The sequence below is a fragment of the Mastacembelus armatus genome, chromosome 14, assembly GCF_900324485.2.
Source record: "Mastacembelus armatus chromosome 14, fMasArm1.2, whole genome shotgun sequence".
NCBI lineage: Eukaryota > Metazoa > Chordata > Actinopteri > Synbranchiformes > Mastacembelidae > Mastacembelus > Mastacembelus armatus.
Window position 1 is genome coordinate 1 of NC_046646.1, and position 24,209 is coordinate 24,209.

At 43.5% G+C, this 24,209-nt stretch overlaps 1 long non-coding RNA gene across 3 annotated transcripts; it reads right to left on the reverse strand.

The window, feature by feature from the left end:
• Positions 1-9,823: 9,823 nt before the first annotated feature.
• On the reverse strand, positions 9,824-16,907 carry LOC113142512 (uncharacterized). Of its 3 annotated transcripts, none has more exons than XR_003296962.1 (3): positions 16,749-16,907; positions 11,516-11,629; positions 9,824-11,428 (listed from the first exon to the last, which is right to left on the reverse strand). It is a non-coding gene; the product is annotated as an uncharacterized LOC113142512 (long non-coding RNA). The 3 variants fall into 3 exon arrangements; XR_003296963.1 differs by lacking the exon at positions 16,749-16,907 and having other exon boundaries at positions 9,824-10,833; positions 11,293-11,428; positions 11,516-13,814; XR_003296961.1 differs by lacking the exon at positions 16,749-16,907 and having other exon boundaries at positions 11,516-13,829.
• Positions 16,908-24,209: the final 7,302 nt, after the last annotated feature.

Below are 24,209 nucleotides of genomic sequence, written 5' to 3' on the forward strand. Positions count from 1 at the left end.
GTAATCCAGACCCATTTAACAGCTGATACAACTATTTCCTGTGGTGGTCAATAGTCAGGTATATCTATGTATTTATAGATGCATCAGAAACCAATTAGCTTATAGCCTACATATGTTGACACAATATTTGATTTCCAATGGGTGACATACAATATCTTGGTAAGCCTCCTGATACCACTGACAGGGCTGCAACAAATCATTATTTTGATCATCCATTCATCTAACGATTATTACAACAATCGACTAATTGTATTTCACCAGTTAATCAATCAGTAGGCTTTGTTCTATTCCTCACTTTTTACAATTGGAGAAATATATGGAGTTACACATATTCTAGCTAATAAATGAGGTCATCACTTCAGCTTTTGGAAATGTCCAACAATGATATTACTATTGTACAATTACTAGGATTTTTTACAACACAAAAAATATCTATATTTGGCAGAAACAATGAGATGACAGACAGACATCACATCTCCTTTTGTCAGACATCTGGACATGGAACAAAATAAAGGGAAGTGATCAGACATTTTATTCTTGGAGAAATGATTTAATCCCAACATTAGCTCCCTTAAAGAAACCTTCTAATGCTATAATAATCCAAACAGTCCTGAGCTAGATGAAGCTTTAATCTGTGCAAACCAAACTATCACTTTAATGGAATGATTTCTTTCTTTTTGCATTCACTAATAAACAGATTTTCTCATTAGCTAGCTCCACACTGGAGAGCTGCTTAAAGTTGGAATTCCAACTCAAAGTGACACGGACACTTTTTTTCAGATTTAATACTGTAAAGCTGCTTTAAATCATTGGTTCTCCAACTTTTTAGACCAAGTTCCACCATAATGACCAACATTAAAATACAGTAGCGTAGTGGGCCTAACTATTCAGCTACAGCTCTGCACAATTAAAAAACCAGGCAGTTTTCTTCCTAAGAAGAAGCTTATTAGGTATAGATACATAAAATATACTCAAAGATTCAATGACAATGTGTTGTTTTAACAGGAATTGATATTTAATTTAGTGATTCCTCTGTGTACCACTAGAGGGAGCCTGACTCCACTACTGGGACCCGTACCACACTTTGAGAACCGCTTCTTTAAATCAATGTTTTGTATATAAATGAACGTGATGTGACTGGAGTGTCGATTGCAGAGCTGGTGCAAACGTCTCCACATCAACTCATCAGCCTTCGGGACTCACATTTCAATAAGAGCTAAAAACAGCTGGCAGCCAACATTCAATCAACATTTCTATGGACTGACCTGCTTCCGATTCCCCAAGTGCCATCTTGTGTGTAGATCCAGCTGCTTCTCCCTCCACTTTGACAGGTTTACAACAGGCTCTGGACCTGGACAAGTGGTGGTCCTTTGGATCTCTGGCCAGACTTTCTTTCTAATCTTCTTTGCTGAGCCAAATATCTGGAAACTTTTTCCAGGCATCACGTTTCAGCAGTTACAGCCTATTTTTGCCTGTTTCACGGTTAGTCTGAAACGTTCAGGGACCATCGTAGTATATAATACAGACATAACCAATCTGTTTGCTGCAGTCTCTCAAAGTCTCGCAGGGGGCAGAGGTGCTGAAGCCAGGAGCCCCTCCTGCTGTGAAGACTATCCTTAGACCTGATCATCCACATCAAGGATGAAAAACTCCCCCAGCATGTGGTAACAACCAGTACAGTTTAATGACTTGTGACAAAGACACACACACACGCACACACACACAGGCTGCTGTCAGTCCTCATTAAACACTACAGCTCTTTGTTCAGTCAGTGAATCAAAATATCCTAGTTTGTCACTGCAGTATGTTTGTTGTGCACTGGCTGTGGCTTTGCATCAGGAATGCTGTGGGGGGGGGGGGGGGGTCTACTGGGAGCAGGTGATGAATCTGATTTAATTCTGTCTCCACAAATAATGAGCATCTCCACCTTTTTTTAAAGTCTGCAGGCAGAGTCCAACAGAGCGACTGAATAAATAGGCCACAGAATCAACATGCTAGATAAGATCAGATATTAGAATTGAACAATAGCTCAGCTCATCAATAAAATAATATCTACTCTCAGTCGTGTTGTTAGACTTGAAAGCAGAACTTTGCCTGCATCGTTGGAGGAGGGGGAGGAATCTGATGTGGCACATGGAGACACAGAAAGAATTTCCATGGTAGCAGATGCAGGTGCTGCACAGACAAAGTAAATCCTTAGCCCTGCACAATAAACAATGAATGACACTGTGTTAATGCTGATACAACAAAGCTCTAGAGGGGAATCTAGAAACAGGTTGGACTGTGATAATACAGGCTGATTCAAACTGGGCTTCCTTCAACATCAACTGATCATTGATCAATTCAGAATCAATACTACTGAGACCATCTATGTTCACTGACAGAAGGGCCAGATGGTGGAGTCTGTTCTGGCCCAGACCGTGTTAGGCTTTATGAGTTTAATAATCAGTCAGAAAAGCGGCCGACAAACAGAGACACCAAACCTAAACCCTGATCAGAGAGCAGAGCATAAAGCACAGCTCTGTTTCTTTAATGGGCTGTTCCTCATTGGTGCCACAATCTTACGCATTAACATTAACGCTGCACATGTGTTTGCATCCAAAAAGCAGCTGTGTTCATTGGGACTGGTTGGCTCAGTGAACTACTGTGCTGCACAGTATTGAGCTGGGTCTCATATTCCATCCTTTGTGGACCTGCTTTGGCTGCGTAGAGTCAAAGTGATGCAGAGACATTTAATAATACTAAGAACTGACCACGTTAGCTCTGCAGCTGGAGCTGACGCTCTAGACTGGACGTTCACGTCCTTTCTCACTCGCTGTGAACTGCAGTGAAAAAAACCAACCAGTCAACAGAGGTGTGCAGGGGGAGGAACTGTTACCACGGAGATGGTTTTCCACCTGGAAGGTGTGAATTCCTTCTGACGACTACATTTAAATGCTGATGAAGAGCTTTGGTCTATTGTTTCTGTCGGGGACTACACTAACTACTGACACGGCCTCTTAGAAATTCCAACCACAAATATGTTGATTGGTGTCAGTCGGCCTGAAATGTTTGGGTTTCTCAGATTTTAAGGTGTACAGGATGACTTCAGCTGCTCCTCGAATCCTTGCATCGTCAGCCTCAACTCCTCAACTTTCTGCATTCCTCAAGGAATTCCTCAAGGAATGCAGAAAGAGCTGGAATGAAGCGCTCTGTCCATAGTCTCCTCACCAGGAGGCCGAAGCGTCTCGCCTTCGGTGAAATCCTATTGAAACAGTGAAACAGTCGGTGAAACAGCTATTGGACCTTGAAACCAACATGGTAGTGCTGAAATGTTTCCAGGAAACAGGTTTTTTCTGACTAAATATCTGATCCTCCAGCACAAAAGTCCATTTTCTGCCCACAGCCTAAATTTGATATATTCTATATATATTTAAAGTTGGATATCTCCTCTTAACCATAGAGTGCAGCTCAAAGGGAAGTCAACGGGTCTCCTGCACCACAGCACTGCATTGTTTTGGTTTTTTTAATTAATCACAGGAAAGGAGACCTGATGTTAGTGGATCGGGATTTTGTCTTCCAGACCACAGACTTATCTTCAGCTCAGTTTACACTAGAAACTGTCTCTTACCCTGAGTCTGAGGGTCCAGGTTCAGGACTGAAGTCTGGAGGATCTTTGGACCAGTCACCTCTTCATGGACAAACAGCTGGATCCTGGAGACGCTGGTCTGTCCTCCTCTTCCCGCCCACAAAGACTAATTTTCTGTGGTCTGAGAGGGAAAGCAGGGATCCTGGAGACCAGAGGAACAAACCCAGTCAGCTATCCTCCTGTAACGGCAGCAGCTTCTTATTGATTAGACATTAGTTTGATGGAACCATCCCAGAGACACAGTGTGACTGTGACGTCAGGAAACACAAGTCTAAACCAGACTCAATCCCAACATTCATCAATGAGATGGATCAATATGTGCACGTGTCATATTAACACTCACCCTGCTTCCCACTTCCTGTTTCCTCCTTCTTCTTTTCTGTGGACTTTAACATGGAGTCTGACTTCACACTTTGCTCTTCTTCACATGTGGCAGTGAGTGGACGCTCCGCAACACAAACAGGAAGTCAACAACATCACAGGAAGTTTCCAGAGTCGCTCACAGCTTGTCTGACGATAAAGGGAAGTGTCCTGCTATTTCCAGCACCACCTTTCTGGATTCTCAGCCCCCCATAAGCACAGACTGACACATTTCAGGCCCATTTCATAAAGTTTGTAGATGGAAACAAACACAGGCAGCTCCACAGTTTTCATCTCTTCCTGGTTTCTATGAGACAGAAACTGGTCTTATGGCAGCCAGTTTCCAGACCAGGAAGAACCAAAGATGATGGACCTTTGGAATCATTCCTCAGAGAACTGGACCTGTATCTGAAATATCATCCTACACAAATATTAGTGTTCCAGTCCACCAAGTCTGAAGTGTTTGGGGAGGAAAATCCATATTGGGACTGGAACCAGGTGTCCTGGACCATCCAGACATTTGTGGCTGTAAATTCAGTTCTGAAGGTTTTCATTGTGGACTCACCTCCTGCCTTCATACACACACATGCATTAGGAAGCTTCCCTGTACCAACATGGCGGCCTAAATATATTTACATGACATTTATTGATCGAAGCTCATTAAACAAGAAAACACAATTTTGTGATTCTCACAGCTTCATTTCTTCACTTCCCTTCACTGTGATGACGGTTGAGGGCTCAGACACGGCACCATCTGGATTAATTTGTAGCCTGTTAACGTGTGTGAGGCAGATGTTTGGTGGGCGTGGCCTTTAAGGACAAACCAAGAAGTAAACATTCTGACCACGTTGTCTCTATAGTAACTTAATTTCTCCTTATATTTTAATATGTAACCAAAAACAGTCCACAGAGTGAAGTTCATTTACAAATAAAAACATTAGGTTGATTCGTTACAGAAAGCACTTGTTGTCTGACCATGTGAAGAAAGTCGATCCACTGATGATTAAATGATTAAAACATCACACTGACTTCCACATGAGGCCACTTGGATAGCTGAATGAATAAAGGTCTAATTGTCCCTGTTAAACATGAAAGTGACTTTATTCTGGGTCAGTCAGACTGTGCTAGATTTGAGACAAACTATAGATATTTTGTCTTCAAACAGCCTCACACAGCAAACCTTGTGATAAACACAGTATGGGTTTAAAATGATTAGACTGGCATTAAAACAAGCATGAAGCAGTCACCAACCATCTGCCTTTAAACCATCCTCCTGTCCTATGTAGGTAGAGATCAAAATATGTGAACTGACTGAAAGAAATCAGATTAAACCTCACAGTTTGATGTGACGGAAGATTTCAGAGACACTAGACTACTATTGACTTTGAAGTAGCTTCCTTTTGTAGTGACGTTATTAACCATGTGATAACTAACCATGTGACAGGAAGTCACACATTGAAACTTCCAGTGAGAGTTCAGATGATTTATTAGTCCACAAAAGGGCTGACAGGTGGATTCATGCTGACCCTGTGCTCAAACACTGGGCTGATGTGATTCACTCTCTGAAGGTTGATGAGTCGTTTAAAGGACGACAGCGTCACTGTGGACAATAAGGACACATGTCCCACTTCACCTCAGTTCTATAAATAACATACCTATAAATAACAATCAGTCCATGTTTGTTCCCTTTGTTTTCGTGCCAAGAAGCGCAAGTGTCAGGAATCAGAACGGGACCCAAGTGCAGATTCAAAAACAAAGGTTTTGTTTAATTAAAAAAAAAAAATCACTGGAGAACTTAAAGAGAACGAAGGACCCCCAGGAACGAGCTGGGATTCAGCATGTAAAGAGTTCCATCTGCAGATCACAGAACGCCGGCTTTAACCGGGAGGCAAGGGATCTGGAAGAGGGTGAAAAAAAGACCAGGTAGGTAATTAGCAACAAAGGCAACTATCTCAAACAGACGGACTTTCCACTACCGCGTGGGTAAACGGACGAACTGGCGCCGAGGTTGTGAAGAGCCAGGGCTTTTATGGAAGCAGGTGAAGGTGAGTGACAGGTGGAGCTCATCAGTGCCTCACGGCCTCGGGTGACGCACCTGCAGACAATCAACAGGACAAGACAACACACACATGGAAAAAGCGAGAGAGAAACAAGACGTACAGAGGAGCCCGTACTGCCGCCTCATGATAGAAAGTCCATTAGAAAATCTAAATCATATTTAATGAGAGAAACTTTTACAACACACGTCATGAACAACCTCAGATTTCTTAAGACGAGTGTTTGCACAAATACAAAAAAAACTTTAAGTCAAAAGTATTTGGAACTGAAAAATCAAAGTATTGCACTTTAGAATTCATGGCATTGCATGAACAAGAGGATTCAACCAAACCAAACTGTTTTGTAGTGAAGCTGTTGACTTACATTAAATTGCACATTTTTAACTGTTTCTACAGCAAGAATTCATTTTGACAGAACTGTATTCTTTAAGTGCAATCAGTGTCTGAAGCAGCATTTTAAAGCTGTTACTCAGGTCTTGACTACTTTGTTTTTGCTCCTGAAACTTGGCATCTTCTGGTCTGCACAAGTGCATCAATATCAGGAGTCATGTCCTGACTAGCAGCCAATCTCAGACTGTCATCTAAGTGCTCATGTGTGAGCCTTGAAGACAGTTTTGTTGTATCGATGTTCATTACTGAGAAAACTTGCTCACAAAGGTTAGGTTGTCCCAAGCATACACAAAATGTTTGCATCCAGGGCTGTTAATTTGGGGGACCCTAGCAAGAGATGCTGATAAAATGTTTCCAAGTCCACTAAGGCAAACTTCAAATCTGCATCACATTGCAAATCAATTATTTCCAGCTGGATGTCGACAGGCACATCAGAAGCTTTGACTGTGAAGGGTGAGTGAAAAACTGTCAAACTCTGTCTTGAGTTCACCCAAGACCTGAGACTGTTTCTCAAACTCACACAGCAATCCCACAATGTTGTCTTGATGCTGTCTCATGTCAGCATTAATGCCTGTTGCACAGGCCTCTCTTAGAAATGGGGAAATGGGCAGGGTCACCACTTGCCAGCTGTCTCCCACAAAGTCAGCTTCAACTTGAATGCACGTATGTTCTCATAAAACTGTGTGACAACTTTTTTGCAGCCTTGCAACATTTTGTTCAGAATATTCAAGTTCTCTGTAATATCCACCAGAAATGCCAGGTCCTGCAGCCATTCCTGAGATTGTAATTCCATCACTGGTTTTCCTTTATCTCCATGAATTGTCCGATTTCCTCCCATAGACCAAAGAAACGCCTCAGCACAGCACCTCTGCTTAACCATCTTACCTCAGTGTGGTATGGCCGGGTATGAGTAACGTGACTGTCACTGAGAAGGCAGTCAAACTGACGATGATTCAGGCCTCTGGCTCGGATGAAATCAACAGTTTGGACAACCACCTCCATGACATGATCCATTTTTAACGACTTGCACCACAAGGCCTCCTGGTGCCAAATACAGTGAAATGTCCAGCAACCATCTCCTCCATTAGCGGCTTGTACTTCCTCTCTGAGTTTCTCACCTGGTTTTCTTCCAATCATTGATGGCACGCCGTCTGCACCCAGGTCGACGGCGCGGGACCAGTCCACTCCGACTCTGTCCAGCGCTCCAACCAGACCGGAAATGTCCTCAGCTGTTGTGGTGTCCATCATAGGCACCAACTGGAGGAAGTCCTCAGTGACGGTCAATGTCTCATCTCCTTTTAGACAAAGACATTTTGCTAATGAGGGTGAGCAGGAAATAAGGTGCCTACACCGTAATTAACAGAAGGCTCATTGCTGCCACCTGCTGTTCAGTCTGAGTGCCAGAGTTGGGCCTCTCCTTCTACTCTAATTAAAACACTGACACTAAATTCATCCGGCCGTACGTTTGACACCTCTGCTTTCCACCGTTCAAACCCGCTCAGACCGAACAGTTTGACCCAACAGAACCAACCAAACACTGGTCAGTTCTGGTCTGAGGACAGATAAAGCTCTAATCGGTGACATTTACCGAGCTCACAGACCGTTTCACAGCCAAAACCTTCAGTGTCCACACTCACACACACTAACGTCTCATGTATATGGGTTTGATCACTAATGGAAAATAATCAATATATACAAGACCCAGATGCACAGACACACTAATATGGACTTGGATATGAAAAGAGGCCTGATCTCCACAATACATGCGAACCAACTAACCCAACCCCAACAGGGACCATCGTCCTGAGAAACCAGCATTTCAAGAATCTCACAACTTTCTGACCAGGTTTCTGACTGGTCCTCATCTGGTCCACACCTGATAGTCCAGGGCTAAACAGAGTCCTGGGTCCAGCTCCTACAGTCCACCTGGACCCTGAACTGGATCCTCGGACAGTCAAACCATAAAGAAAATAAGTCAGACTTACCCTGCCTCACAAAGTTCCGGTGGTGGGCCTTCCTCACTACTGACTGTGTGTAGGAGACCAAGTGTTGTTGCTGCTTTCAGCCAATAGATGGAGACACAACATGAGTCCCCTTATACAGACACACAGGCCCAAGGGCCCCTGAGCTCTGTGGCCCCTGGTTAATCCAGCCCTGATTATTAGTCAGTTTCCAGCACCAGCTCTATGGACTCTGGGCTCCTCATACACACAAATAAACACGTTTCAGTGAAATCTAAATAAGCTACAGTTACAGACGAACATGGACACAGGCAGCTTCACTTAGCACAGCTTCCACAACCACTTTATGTCGGCTAAAGAAAAGAATCCACGTCCTGTGAGAAACCAAGTTCAACAGGTTGGAAACAGTAACGTATGTAAGAAAACTTCTTCCCTGATGATTGATATATACAGATAGAGCTGATATGTGGACACATGGAGAAGTCAAACACTTGAAGACAACTTCTTCCTTTGCTGAGTCCATAAGGATCCAACATGGACTCATCTTCAGCTCAGTTTACAGTAGGAACTGTCTCTTACTGTGGGTCTCAGGATCAAGACTGAAGGCTGGAGGATCAGGTCTGGACCAGTCCCTCTTCACACACTGACAGCTGGATCCTGGACACTCTGGTCTCTGTCTGTGGTACTGACCTTTGTGAACACAAACATGGTTTTATTGACATGAAACATGGTTTTCTTCTGTTTAAGGGAGTTTTTCCTTTCCACTATCACCAAGTGCTTGATCAAGTGTTTTTTTATGATGGTCTAAATACTTGACCTTAATATGGAAAGTTTCTAGAGCTTATTTTATATAGATTTTTAGGACTGGATTTGAGGATATATAATATATTTTCTATGGAAATAAAATTTTATTGAACTTAATTGAATTGAAATCTATTTTGATTCTATTCCATATGTTATGGTCTGATAACAGCTGCTATCCCTCTACCATATTAGCTCTTCAGGTCTACATATATAAAGAAACCCAAAGCCAACTGATTATCGGCACCATCCACAGACCTTTCATTCACATTCTTATTCATCCTGCAACATGGTGTTTCCTTTTTTCTTATGTTCTCCTATAGGTTAGTGGCCTCCTATAGGTTAGAGGTTCTTTATAGGACAGGTTAGGACCCTTTCACCTGTCTCCAGTCCTCAGCAACATGCAGATTCAAATGGCTCTGCTTACGTTTTGTTTGGCGATCACCAGTTGCTGTGAGCGGCAGGCAGGTCGTCCAGATGCCGAGGTCCCGTCAGCCCGTCCTGTTGGTGACGCCAATAATGTGGTGGAAAATTCTCCGGCCAGGGTGAAGCCGTCGAAGCCCCACAGACACTGTTCTTCTCTTTTCTTCTCTGCCAATGTGTGAAATCAAAGTCTCCAGTCGACAAAGTCTGAACCACATGTTTATTATAGCAACAGTTCCAAATAATAGTATGTCATAATAGTCATAATAATAAAAATAGAAATATAGGCTATGTACATAATGAATATAAAAGACTAAGATCCAATGAATGCTTATGGAATGTATATGGTTACATATTGGATCATGTCGCACAGTTTCCATGACTGAGCAGGGCTGGTCTCTGTATTATTCCAGGCCTGGGGCTGCAACACAACATGCCAGTTTTCCTGGTTCAGCAGTGGGACGAGGAGAATGGACAGCACATACAAACAGATTCAGTAGAAATGAGGTGAGCAGACTCAGACTGGACCAATGAGCAGGAGCCGTGGCTTCCCACCACCTTTCTGAACAAAACCAACCATAACCAGGGCTGGAACTAGAAAAACTGGGAGAAAGAAGTTTGGTTTCCTATGGAGTAAGGGGGCACCTTTCCCAAAAAGTGGCAGCAAGCGACCTCTGCACCGTCACTGCAAAGACTGAGGCCACTGTCACATCTGGATGTGGACACTCAAATGTAAGGAAACAAAAAGTGGTTTAAAAAGGCAAAATCAAGACATTTCCATATTTTGATCAACAGCACCTTGATAAGAGTTTGAGGTGAACTCATAGAAACTGTCTCCATTCAGGACACCAGATCCCATCATGATATTACAGTCAGACATTTCACTGAGCCACATCTCTACTACACATCAGGTTCAAGGTTCTGGAAAGGTGTGGGTCCAATTGACAGAGACCGTCAATCAGGACTGAACTGGCTTCTGTTCCTTTTCTTCTCACCATGTCGATCACAACTCGAGCCCTGTCAGCCCTGGTCTTTCCTCTGGCGGACACCATTTCTTCCTGATTTATAACAACCTGCTGCAAAATCTTGTCCAGCAGCTGGTTCAGAACTGGTTCTGACACATCTTTAACAAACTGGGTCCGAACTGATGATAACAAGCTCTCTGCTGACGGACTCTGAAGCCTCTGTAGATTTTAATTTCTTGGAGCAGCATCTGAGGAACAAGCAGGAGAAGGACTTTTATCAACTTATGTCTCACTCACACATTTCTACCAGGCTACACTGGGATGCAGGTCTGGTCAGACAGAATGAGGAAAACATACGTGTCATGTTCTGGAGGCCTGTGGGGTAAAATCAACAACACAATGGCAGGAGGTCAGACCTGCTACATTCTGCTACTAATGGGGTTTTAAAGACAGCTAAAGGGAACAAGAAGAGCTGGAGATGATGAGATGAGATGATCTACAGAACATGGTCCCAGTACAGACAGACATTTATTCCTGCTGAGAACTGACCTGGCTGAGTGTGAAGCTCCAGTTCTACCTACATTAACATGCTTTTTACAGACTGTCAAAGCAAACAGATCGAAGCTGTGACGCTGTGATGACCAAAGTGACTTTGTTATGAGGTCACCATCAGCTGGAGTGATGCTGCAGGTGGACGAAGACTTTACCAGTCAGGTAAACACTGCTATTCCAGACTTCAGTATTTTCGTGGTCTTGAACTGTTACAGCCACTGTGGTTGTGTTTATAGGCAGGTGGATCTGAAAGGTCGGGTGGTAGTTTGGTCCAAAGTCCAAGTCTTGTGTCTGAAAAGCAGAATTACAGTGAAGGTGTGTTTATAGTAGTACCCTGAAAGGTGTCAGCATGTCACAGTTACTATTTCAAATACTCACCTCAGGCTGGATTAAACAGGCCTCCTGACAGTCAACTCTGTAGCTTTGGCCCTTGATGAGTCTACATTTGGAAGGGACCACTATGTTCTGAGAGTCTTGGTGCTGGGAGCTCACCTTAAGACATACCAACAGAAGATTTATCAGAGCTGATAAACAGGCCAGTGTGATCTGATCACAGACTTGGTCCTCTGACCTTGTTTCATTACACACTCTGTGAGGGACTCAGTCTTCTTTTTACTAGGACCACTTACTGTTTCACCCTTGGGTGGTCTCAGAAATAATGTGAATAACAGCTTTTCACACACTGAAACAACCACATAGCATGAAGCTATGTTACCACCTATTAGTCTCAGGGTTGGACCCAAACCAGAACAGGCTGAGGGATGGTCAGATATTGATTAGGTTCATTAACAGAGTGAGACAACAGGACAGAGACAGGGATCAGACTGGGGCTTGATCAGACATCTTCAGGCTGAAATGATCAAAGACAGGTGGACTCAGGATTCAGGCAGACAGACGGAGCTCCAGTTCTACCTATATTAACATGCTCGAGTCTGACAGGAGACTCAGTCCAGCAGGGACTGACAGAAAACCAGGGAGTTGCTGGCAGCCGGACTACTGAGTGAGCTGGAGAGTGAGCAGATTGGAACAGTCAGGTAGGTCAAAGCATACAAGAGACCGGACTGAGGCCGGCTGAATCTTAGCGCTATGGTGATCTCACAATGAGGGGTGAGCGACAGGAGCTTTGGAAGCCAGAGAACAAACAAGACATAGGTAAAAACTGTTGCTTTGATCGTTGACTCATCTCTCCTCTGATCCATCCTAGGTTGATGCTGCCCTATGACTTCTCTTCATCTTTGTTTAATCTACTTATTGTTTTAGGCCTCATGTTTCATTTGGACCATATGAAGCACTGAAGTGCTGTAGAAACAAAGACGACTGATTGACTGTTCTTGTAGCCAACCCATCACACAGAGCCATGTGAGTCTGCCCCCGTGGATGTAAGCCTTCCCTGGCAGAGCATCATTGTTAGAGTCAAGATCCTTGTAGGAGCCATATATTCTATCTGGGTGAAGTTGTTTGTTAATGCACAGGTTTAGTCTGGTTGCCATAGTGATACGCAGGTGCTAGGGTCACACAGGTACAGGCGTTACAGCCAGAAGTGTTAAAATGGCACTAAGTCACCTGCCCTCAGGTAGGAGGCAAGAGGGGAGATGGGTAGTTGTAGTTTTTATTGATGGCCTTTTTCTTGGCTATTTTCATATTGTTTTGTGCTGTATCACATATGCTATAATACTGTGTACACGTCTCCATCCCAGAAGCAAACACTCACCATTTGCATCAGTGTGACAATGAAGGGACGGGTGAGAGCAGCAGACAGGAGAACAGATTTAAAGGTTTGACTGTATTGGATGACTGACTGGTTTGACAGATGGTGCAGTGCCCTCAGTCTGCTGACTGACGTGAAAGAGAGAAGACAGAAACAGGGAAAGAAAGAACAGAAAATAGAGAAAGTATGATCTACAAGTGAAGCACTAACATCTCAGAAACCTTTACCTCCTTCAGAGGGATGTTGCTTGGCAGGAGAAACACATTGAGGTTTTGTTTCTGGGTTTTTTCGGGCAGTGGTTGTGTGGTAGAAATGTAATGACTGTCAGTGGACCTCTCCCAAACATCGGCAGAAGGATTAATAAATTCAGCCAGCTGCTTGCATTGAACACATGGCTGTCCAAGGCCTGTGAGATAAGATTAGTGCACTTCATTGATAACTTCAACCTGTTTTGGCAACACGACGACCTGTTCAAGGGAAAGGGCCCATATCTGAGCAGAAGTGGAGTGAGACGGCTAACGGATAACCTCCTCCACTCTCTGAGACACCAGACTGGGTCCTCTGAGAGAAGAGAGGAGTGAAGTAAACACTCACACCACACCAGCAACGGACCCCTCATCAGCCAAGGATCCCTCCTCAACAGCACCTTCAATGGTGCCCCCTCCACTGCCCTGGGCCCCTCCCCAGTTGCATCCACATCCTCTGCAGACTCATCATTGACCATCCCATCCCCGGCTTCACCAATGGGATTTCCAAATAATTTGGAAACCTTGGTGAAATCAGGAATTAAAATGGTGCCTCTTACCCCTAACCTGGCAAGGTCACGGTTATTATCGTCAATGCCAGTGAATTCATCCCCCCTGCAAACACCACCTCCTTTGCCACCCAGGAGCATGACCTCTGTCCCTCAATCAATTAAAACTCTACCATCTGAACCACCTCGGCCAACACCTACACCTGTCTTTCCTCAGAGCACCCCTGTCAGACCCCCCCCCCCCCACCACCCACCTGCTCCCGGACAAAGATCCTGATTAGCATCAATGCTGCTATCAGCAACTAGGACACCCAGGACCTCTGCTGTTCCAGGACTTATAGCCATAATAAACCACTTATCGACCTGAGGCCCAGGGAGAGAACACTCTCCCCTAGTGCTATAGCTCCAGTCAAAACACGCAGAGTGGCTAAGAGTGACATTTAGACTGTCCAATCAGAGAAATCTAATTCAAATCCCTTGCAGACAGATAGTTTCAGGTCCTACTCAAACTAATTTGAAACTTGCAGTGCTCAATGTCAGATCTTTATGTAACAAATCATTTTTTATCAATAATTTTATATCCTCTTACAATCTTGACTTTATGTTTTTAACAGAAACACGGTTAGATAGCAGGACAGGAAATGCAGTTCTTATTGAATCCACCCCACCTAATTTAACATTTATATCAGAAACACGAGAAAACAAAAAGGGTGGTGGCGTCTGTGCCTGTTTTAGGGATAATATGGTTACCCACAGGCTGTCATTTGGGGAGTTCTTATCATTTCAGTATGAATCTTTTAAAATGGAGCAAAAATGATCTCCCTCTGTACTTTTTATTATCCTCTACAAACCTCCCCAATGCTGTCAAAATTTTATTGATGAATTTACTGAGATGCTTTCAGTTGTCTTCACAGAGTTTGACTGTTTGGTTATTACAGGTGATTTTAATGCTCACATGGATAAGGCCTGTGACAGATATGCCAAAGAACTTTCTGCTGTCCTTGAAACGTATGGCCTTAGCCAGCACGTTAGGGAGCCGACCCATACCAGAGGTCACACTCTGGACCTTGTCATTACTAAGGGTGTTAATGCTTCTAATATCACTGTGATTGATGTTGCTTTGTCTGATCCTTTTTGTGTCTTTTTTGATTTGTCCATAATTCCCAAAGATGCAACCGGACCTACACTTGTTCAGAAAAGACACATAAATGATAACACCAGGAAACTGTTTATGGAGAAGATTAGGTTTGAAAATACCACTTTCTCTCATGTTGAAGATTTGTTGAATTCATATACTTCAAGTGTTCTAAATGTCATAGATGTGATTACTTCTGTTAAAGATAAATTAATCAGGAACAGGCAAAAGCCACCGTGGAGAAACGATGACTCGGTCAGGGCACAGAAAAGGGAGTGCCGGAAGGCCGAACGAAGATGGCGTAAATCAAAGCTCCAGGTTCATTATGACATTTATAAGCAGATGTTCTGTGTGTTCAATGAAACTCTACGTAGAAAGAGAGAAATGTATTTTTCTGAAATCATCAACAACAGTAGGAACAACTAACGTTTCCTGTTTGCTACAGTGAGTAGGTTAACAAACCCTCCATCTCCATTGCCACTGGAACTAATTTCAACATCTAAATGTAATGAATTTGCATTATTTTTTAAAGACAAGATTCAGGGTATTAAACAAACAATAAATTGCACAAGGCAGATACCAACTCTGCAGCCATCCAGGAGACACTTGGTAGAACTGACACACTTTACACCTGTCAATGACATAACAGTTGAAGAGATCATCTCCAGTCTGAGCTCATCCACCTTTTGCCTTGATGTTTTACCCACTAAATTTCTGAAATCACTACTAAGCAGTTTGTTACCACAACTCAATCAATTAGTTAATGACTCATTACAGTCTGGAACATTTCCAAGGGCCATGAAAATAGCTGTCATCAAGCCTCTCCTGAAGAAGAGCAGTCTTGATGCCATGGTACTGAACAACTACCGGCCCATATCAAACCTGCCGTTTTTAGGAAAAATCATTGAAAAAGTTGTTTACCAACAACTTACTGACTTTCTCCTGCTAAACAACTGCTTTGATGATTTTCAGTCAGGATTTAGGCCCCATCACTGCACTGAAACTGCCCTCATCAAGGTGACAATGACAGTCGTCTGAATACCGACGTTGGCAGAGTCTCTGTCTTAGTACTGCTGGATCTAAGTGCTGCTTTTGACACAGTGGACCATGTGATCCTGGACTGGATAGTGATCTCTGGTACTGCCCTTAAATGGTTTAAGTCCTATCTTGAAGACAGGAAGTATTTCATTGAAGTTAACTGTGTCTCAGACCAAATGGCCTTGACATGTGGGGTTCCTCAGGGGTCCATCTTGGGACCCCTTTTGTTCAATCTTTACATGTTTCCTTTAGGCCAGTTAATACGCAGCAATAATGTGTCCTACCATAACTATGCAGATGACACTCAAATTTACATTTCACTCACAGCTGGTGAATATGGACCAGTCGATTCACTGTGCAACTGCATTGAACAGATCACTCTGTGGATGCAAAACAACTCTCTCCAAATAATCAGAGACAAGACTGAAATAATCATCTTTGGGCCTCAGAAACAAAGAGAAAGTGTCAGAAGTCACCTCGAGTCTCTTTCTCTAAAATTTAAAAATCAAGTTAGAAATCTAGGGGTAATCATGGACTTGAATTTTAACAGCCACATTAAATCGATAACATCGTCAGCATTTTACCATCTCAAAAACATTGCCAGAATCAAAGGGATCATGTCTAAACCAGACTTGGAAAGACTCATCCATGCTTCTATCTTTAGCAGGTTAGATTACTGTAACGGCCTGATCATGGGGCTCTCAAAACGAGCTGTAAGGCAGCTACAGTACATTCAGAACGCTGCTACTCGGGTCAGACTCACAACAAGCTTCTGGCTGATCTGATTGGCTGACTGTTGTCTCTCTCTCTCTCTGTCTTTTTGTCCAATCCTGAAGCCTATCCCTGTTCTCCTCTCACAGCTTCACTGAGAAGGTTTGGAGCTTTACAGGAAATCCTGGATCTTTGCTTTGATACTGACTGGGTTTAGTCCAATCCTGCTGAAAGCACCATGGACTGACTCCAGCCCTCCACTGACCTCAGAGTCTGCAGGCTACAATTTGCACTGTGGACAAGATCATGCAGCTGCTGCACATCTGGATCCTGCAGGTTGTTCTGACTCAGGTCCAGTTCTCTCAGATGGGAGGGGTTGGACTTCAGAGATGAAACCAGATAACCACAGCTGGTCTCTGACAAACTGCAGTTCTCAAACCTGAATAAAGAAGCAAAGATGTGACGTTAGAAACCAAAGTTCCTGCTTGAAAGTGTTGAATGTTTCAGAATGTGTTCAGAGCTGAAGAAGGTTTAGAAAGTAGAAGTTTAGAAAGTGGAAACTCCAAACAGCTGAAGCCAACAGGATTCAGGTTCAAAGCCATCCCATCCAAAAAGGGACAAAGAGCTGTCATTAATCTGAATGCCAACATGCTGCTGCTTCAATAAAGACGGAGTGACTTCAGCTCTGAAACTCTGCCAGCTCCACCTGTGGCTCCATCTATACAAACTCATGTTGTGCAGCCACATTTCTCTGAGAGGGAAAACAGCCTTTCCCATGAAGATCCTCAGTGTGAATCAGTCTAATATCAGCCTCATGTCTGCAGTTTAGTGTCAGCACAACTTTCACATCACATTCATCTCAGCACACAACCTAAACATGGGGTCTGACCTCAGAGTCTCCATTCTACAGTCTGGACTCTGCAGTCCACCACACAGCTGCTCCATGTAGGTTGTTCCAGCTCAGGTCCAGATGTCTCAGATGGGAGGGGTTGGACTTCACAGCTGAGACCAGATAACCACAGCTGGTCTCTGACAAACTGCAGTACTCAAACCTGAATAAAGAAGCAAAGATCAACTTCCTTTTTTATTATTGAACAAACATGAACAATGAATAGAACAACACAATATTATAAATACAACACAATGTAAATAGAAATTGGTCCATCCAGGCTGTTATGATGAAATTAGCTGAGGTGTGAATTGAACTGTTCCTCTTTGGCACTAAAGTTTCCATAGAGTTGGGTTCTGTGGAGCCCGCGGCCACTGGACAACAGATCAAGGTCCAATAGCAACATGTATCAAAGTAATGCTTCGTCTGTCAACTGATCTACTGTTTCTTACATGTTGGGACCAGAGAGTCCTCACAGGACTTTCACCATTTCAACTGACTGAATGAGGGATTATTAAGCTGCACTAACTGGGACACCCAACAGGTGAGTCCAAGGTGAACCACCTTCTCCAAATCCAATGGCAACATCTAAAAAGGGGCCAATAATCTAGTCTAGGACTTGTTTGGATTTCTGTGTGGAAGAAGCTGTCTGGAAGTCGAGGTTCAGGTTGTGCTTAGGGTTCACCAAGTAGTGCTTCTGGTTTGGCTTTGTCTCCAGGAAATCAATGGAAGTCAATGGAATGTCCTCTGATGGAAACACACCTGTCTGTGTGTGTTCTCAACCATCAATACCAATGATCAAAGAAATATTTCTACTGCATCAAAGAAACTGGATCCATTTCCAACTAATATTAGTTCAGAGGATTTTCTGCTGACACATGTGACTCTTTAGACACAATGAGACCAACTTTCTGTGAGACTCAGTCATTTGGGACTAAAGACTGAATTTAGCCTCAGAAAAATCCAAAGACAGGAAAAGAAAATTAACTTCAATAGAAGTTATGTCTGTGCAAACACTGAGTTCAAACAATAATTCAACACTAAAGATCTACAATAGTAACAAACAGTCAGTGAACTGACCTCAGAGTCTCCAGTCTACAGTCTGGACTCTGCAGTCCACCACACAGCTGCCGCACTCCTGGATCCTGGAGGTAGTTTCTACCTAGCTCCAGTTCTTTCAGATGGGACAGGTTGGACTTCAGAGCTGAGACCAGATAACCACAGCTGGTCTCTGACAAACTGCACTTCTCCAACCTGAATAAAGACCCAAAGATGGAGATCAGATCATTGATAATAAGATGTGTCCTAATCAATGAGCTTTTCACTAAAATGAGTAGAGGGACTTTGACCTTCTGTTACTGAGGATCATCAGAATGTCAGCCTTCTACAGACATCATCCAAATGGGAGCACAACATTCAGACACCTGTACATGTTCACACTGGTCATGGGTTTTGACTGTCAGGTCAGTTTTGGGTTCAGAAATCAATTCAACAGAATCCTCAGATTCAATAAGCACCAAATATAACAAATGTCTCATCAAAGAATTTTCCTGTCCGGATCATTTTTTCTTTTCAAAGATTAATGTAGACAACAGTGGGCCAACGTGAGCAGTTTCTCCTTCCTGTCTCTGGTTAAAATTTACAGCAGCAGTAGATGATGATCTCAACTCTACATTATTAATGTTCACTGTGGAACAGCTGCAGTCAAACTTCAGTCTGCTGCTTAATGAGCTCTCTCCAAGCTGCTGAGTGGACTCTGCCAAAGACTGTTTGTTAGACTGTTTGTTCTGTCACATGTCTCTACAAATGCAAGTGAACTGGGTTTCTGTACTTTATCAGAGTGGAGACTCTTCTCTAGAGAAATAATCAGCTGATCAGTAAGTCCATACTTTTTCTGATCAGATCAATATGAATCTCCATTTTGGGAATGAGGAGCTCTGTTATTTGGATCAAGTCATTCGTGGAGAATCAGGTGTAAAAGTCACTGTGGCCCAACAATCAATATCAACCAATAATCGATATTTCCCATCTGCTGCTGCTCAGCTGATGTTCAGGTCAGAGCTACAGGTGGTCAACATTAATGCTTGATGCTGCTTCACTCATGGTGATGTTTGTTCATTTAGCAGCTGCCACTAAAAACTGGAGGTTCTGGACTTCACCCTCAACAACAGCTGGTCTCAGATCAGAACTGACTCTTGTACTTGGATTCTTTCCAACTGGCAAATGATGAAAGCTCAACTTGAGATTCAGGAACAGATTAGAGGGGATTCAGATTTAAGAACCCTAAACCGGAGGACATGGGAGTCCTTTTTAGCCAAACCTCTTCAAATGGACTGACTGAGCCCAAACCAATGGACAGTTTCTACAGTTTGTGTAGACACCAAGAGTTCAGTGACTGGAGAAATCCCAGTGAACACACATTATTGAAGACAGCTCAGTGAAATGAAGTGAAACTGAAGGAATCATTCTTAGTCTGCTGAGAATAGAAGAACAATGAAAACACTGAATGGAACAACCAGCATTCACAGGTGTTATGACCCTAGGGGTCATTATGTGTGTGTGGTTGTGTGTTATTGGCCCTCCCCATTACGTGTGTATGTGTGTGGGTGTGACGGAGGATGGAGTGGGCGTGGACTCGAGGACCGTGGATTGGACTTCCGGGATTGGTCCAACACTTCCCGGAAGGACTATAAGAAGCCCACGGACTGCTGTTTGAGAGAGCTATTCTCCCACCTTTGCCATTCCCAGCTATTTTGATAGAGATTTCGATTGCGTAAATTAGTTAGTTAGAGATTAGGTTTTTGTTTCGATTAGAGGATTTAGTATTGATAGGATTTTCATTATTTAGATTCGTAGGGCTATTGTAGCGTTTCTGTTATTGATTTTTGTTTGTTTGATATCGTAGGGCTCACGGAGCGTTTTTGTTTGAGTAAGGCTAAATTAGCGTTTTGTTTGTTTTGTACATTCTGTATTTTATTCTGTATTTTGACAGAATAAATATTCTTGTTAATTGTAATTTGATTATTCGTTTGTGTTTGTTGAGAGTGGAAGAGGTTTGGAGGAAAACTCCACAATCGTGTTACGCTCCGGCAACCCCTAGGCTGGGGCGTAACATAGATTTGGGGGCTTGTCCGGGATTTGCTAACTCGTTCGGAATCATTCGTCATCCGTTAAACGTACGTTCGGTAAGTCCGTATTCGTTAGTTGTCTGTTTGACAGTTTTCTTTTGGTGGCAGCATGGAGTTTAAATTGGAGGACTTTACTTTGAATCCAACTGTAGATAAGTTGGATAGGTGCCGCAAGGCTGATTTGGTGTTAATCGCCAATTTTTTTGACGTGCATGTGCCGACAAGTGCAAAGAAGGAGGAGATAAAACAACTGCTCATATCAAAGCTGACGGAAAGGGGGTTGTTTGGTGGGCCAACTCCTACAAATGGAGTCGGGCCGGGTGATCTGGCTGGTATTCCTACCCCACCTAAAGACCTCCCAGTCCAAGCTGGACGAACAACAGAGGAGTTGAAACTTACTCTGCAGATTCGGGAGGTGGAATTACGGAACAAGCAGTTGGAGGTGGAAGCCATGCACCTTAAGGTAAGGGTTCTGGAGTTGGAGCAGGGAGCTGCTATCGCTGCCAGTCCCTCCTTTCAGTCACCTGTTTCACGACCCCACGAAGGCTTTGACGTGAGCAGGCACATTGCTTTGGTACCACCTTTTAGAGAGTCGGAAGTAGATTCTTATTTCAGCGCATTTGAGCGTATAGCTGCCACCTTAAATTGGCCAAAAAATGTGTGGTCTCTGTTGCTTCAATGCAAATTTGTTGGCAAAGCCCAAGAAGTGTGTGCCTCCCTATCTATCGAAGATAGTTTAGATTATGATACAGTTAAAGCCACAGTCCTCCGTGCTTATGAACTAGTGGCAGAGGCATACAGACAAAAGTTTCGAAAATTGGATAAAACTGTCACACAGACATACGTGGAGTTTGCACGAGAAAAAAGTGTTCTTTTCGATAAATGGTGTCAGGCTAGTAAAGTTAAAACAGACAATTTGCGTGAGTTAATTCTATTAGAAGAATTCAAAAATCGGTTGCCAGAGAAAATTGTACTTTATTTGAACGAACAGAAAGTCACATCTCTGGACAATGCTGCTGTTATGGCTGACGAGTTTGCGCTAACGCATAAAACCGTCTTCGTTCCACCCGTCAGGCATGACTTGAGTTTCGTTGAGAGGAAAAATCCCTCTCCAAAAGTTTTCCGACGTACATTCCCAGTCACCGCTGAAAAACGCGAGTGCTTCTACTGCCATGAGCAGGGTCACCTCATTGCTGTGTGTCCCATTCTGAAGAAAAAAGAGCAGAATAAAACTTTCAAATCTGCTAAGTCATCATCTCCAGTGGCTCTTATACAAACCCCGCCACCTACCCTGCCACCTGTGGGCAGGGTTGGAAATAACAAAGTGGACAATGCATTTAAGCCGTTTGTTTCACAAGGGTTTGTTTCTTTGGAAAATGAGTCAGTCCAAATTCCAATTACGATCCTGAGAGATACTGGTGCAAAACAGTCTATGTTACGTAAAGACGTACTACATTTCTCGGCCCAGTCTTACTGCGGGTCCGACATTTTGATGTGGGGAGTGGAAATGAATGTTGTACGTGCCCCATTACACTTTGTTCAACTGTCATCCCAATTTCTGTCAGGCAAGTGTAAAGTTGCCATTCGAGAAAAATTGCCAATAGAAGGGATAGATCTTATCCTTGGGAATGATTTAGCCGGCGGACAAGTGTTCCCGTCACCGGAAGTGATCGAATGTCCGACCGCTTCGGTAACTGTTTCAGATGACTCTGTGTTAAACTCACCTGTAGTATTTCCCATGTGTGCTGTAACCCGTGCTCAGGCACGAAAGTTTGGAAATTTGGTGGATCTAAGTGATTCTTTTATGAGCACTTCTAATCCGCCAAGTCTACCTACAAAATGTGAAAAAGAAGAATCTGTGTGTGTTGAACTACAACCTGATGACAAAACACTGTCTCTGTCGGTGGACAGAGAACAGCTAATTAAAGCACAACAAGCTGATGTTACTTTGTCTTCCTGTATGTCATTGTTACAAAGTCAACAATGTAATCGAGGTGTGTCGTACCTTATGAATGATGGTGTGTTGATGCGACGTTGGACTCCGAGCTCTGGTAATGTACATGACTCTGTTTGTCAGGTAGTAATACCCCAACCCTTTCGTTTCCAAATTTTGACATTAGCCCATGATCACAGTATGGCAGGACATTTGGGAATACGAAAGACATACAATCGTATTCTTCGTTACTTCTTCTGGCCCGGACTCAAGTCCGATGTGGTAAAATTCTGTCGTTCCTGTCATACGTGTCAAGTGTCCGGTAAGCCCAATCAAGTAATTCCTGTTGCCCCATTAAAACCAATTCCTGTAATTGGGGAACCATTTGAGCACGTCATTATTGACTGTGTTGGTCCGTTGCCAAAAACCAAATCCGGAAATCAATACATCCTTACGATAATGTGTGCTGCCACTCCCCCGAGGCAGTGCCACTCCGAACATTAAAAGCTCGTGCCATAGTCAAGGCACTTGTGAAATTTTTCTCCACATTTGGCTTGCCCAAGGATATTCAGAGTGATCAAGGTTCTAACTTCATGTCGAATGTTTTCGCTCAGGTCATGGCAGAGCTCACAGTCACACACCGCACGTCCAGCGCTTATCACCCCGAGAGTCAGGGTGCACTGGAAAGGTTTCATCAAACATTGAAAAGTATGTTACGAAAGTTTTGCTCCGAGTCAAGTCGAGATTGGGACGAAGGCTTACCATTGTTATTGTTCGCCGTGAGAGAAACTTGCCAAGAGTCGCTAGGATTTAGCCCAGCTGACCTCGTTTTTGGCCACACTGTGCGTGGGCCGTTACGTTTGCTCTGTGAAACATGGCTCTCAGAGAAGCCAAGCCCTGTGAAGAATATTTTGGACTATGTTAGTTCATTTAAAGAAAGACTACATCACGCATGTGATGTAGCGCGTGAGTCCTTAGTCAAGGTACAGTCCAAAATGAAGGACCATTATGACAGAAAGTCTGTTATACGGACTTTTCAGCCAGGTGACCGTGTGTTAGTTCTGTTGCCCGTTGTTGGTTCCGGCTTACAAACCAAATTTTCTGGCCCTTATGTAATTGACCGAAAGCTTAGCGAGACTGACTACGTAATTCAGACTCCAGGCCGAAAGAAAACCTCTCGTGTCTGTCACATCAACATGCTCAAACAGTATGTTGGTCGAAAGGAAGAACTTTCGTCTCCTAAACCAGTTCCTGTTACCCCCGTGTCTGTCACCCGCCCATCATACAAACCCAGTGATGACGGATTAAGCGACAAACATGATTCTGTCCCCTGTGTACGTTTTCAGAACTCGGAAATTTTGAACCAGTTAGACACTCACTTAGCGTATTTGCCAGAACCCGCCCGAGCTGACATTCATAAGCTCATTAACAATAACCTAGCACTTTTCAACGATGTTCCCACCCAAACTAATGTGTTAAGTCATGACATTGATGTTGAAACTCATAAGCCCATTAAGCAACATGCTTACCGTACCCACCCAGAAAAGCGTGCAATAATGCGTCAGGGGGTAAACTATCTTCTAGACCATGGTTTCGCTATTCCAAGCATTAGCCCTTGGAGTTCGCCATCTCTGTTAGTTCCCAAACCTGATCAGACTTTCAGGTTTTGTAACGACTACCAAAAGGTAAACGCCGTTACAAAACCAGACTCGTTCCCGTTGCCACGTATGGATGACTGTATCGACCGTGTGGGTGCCGCTAAATATGTCACAAAAT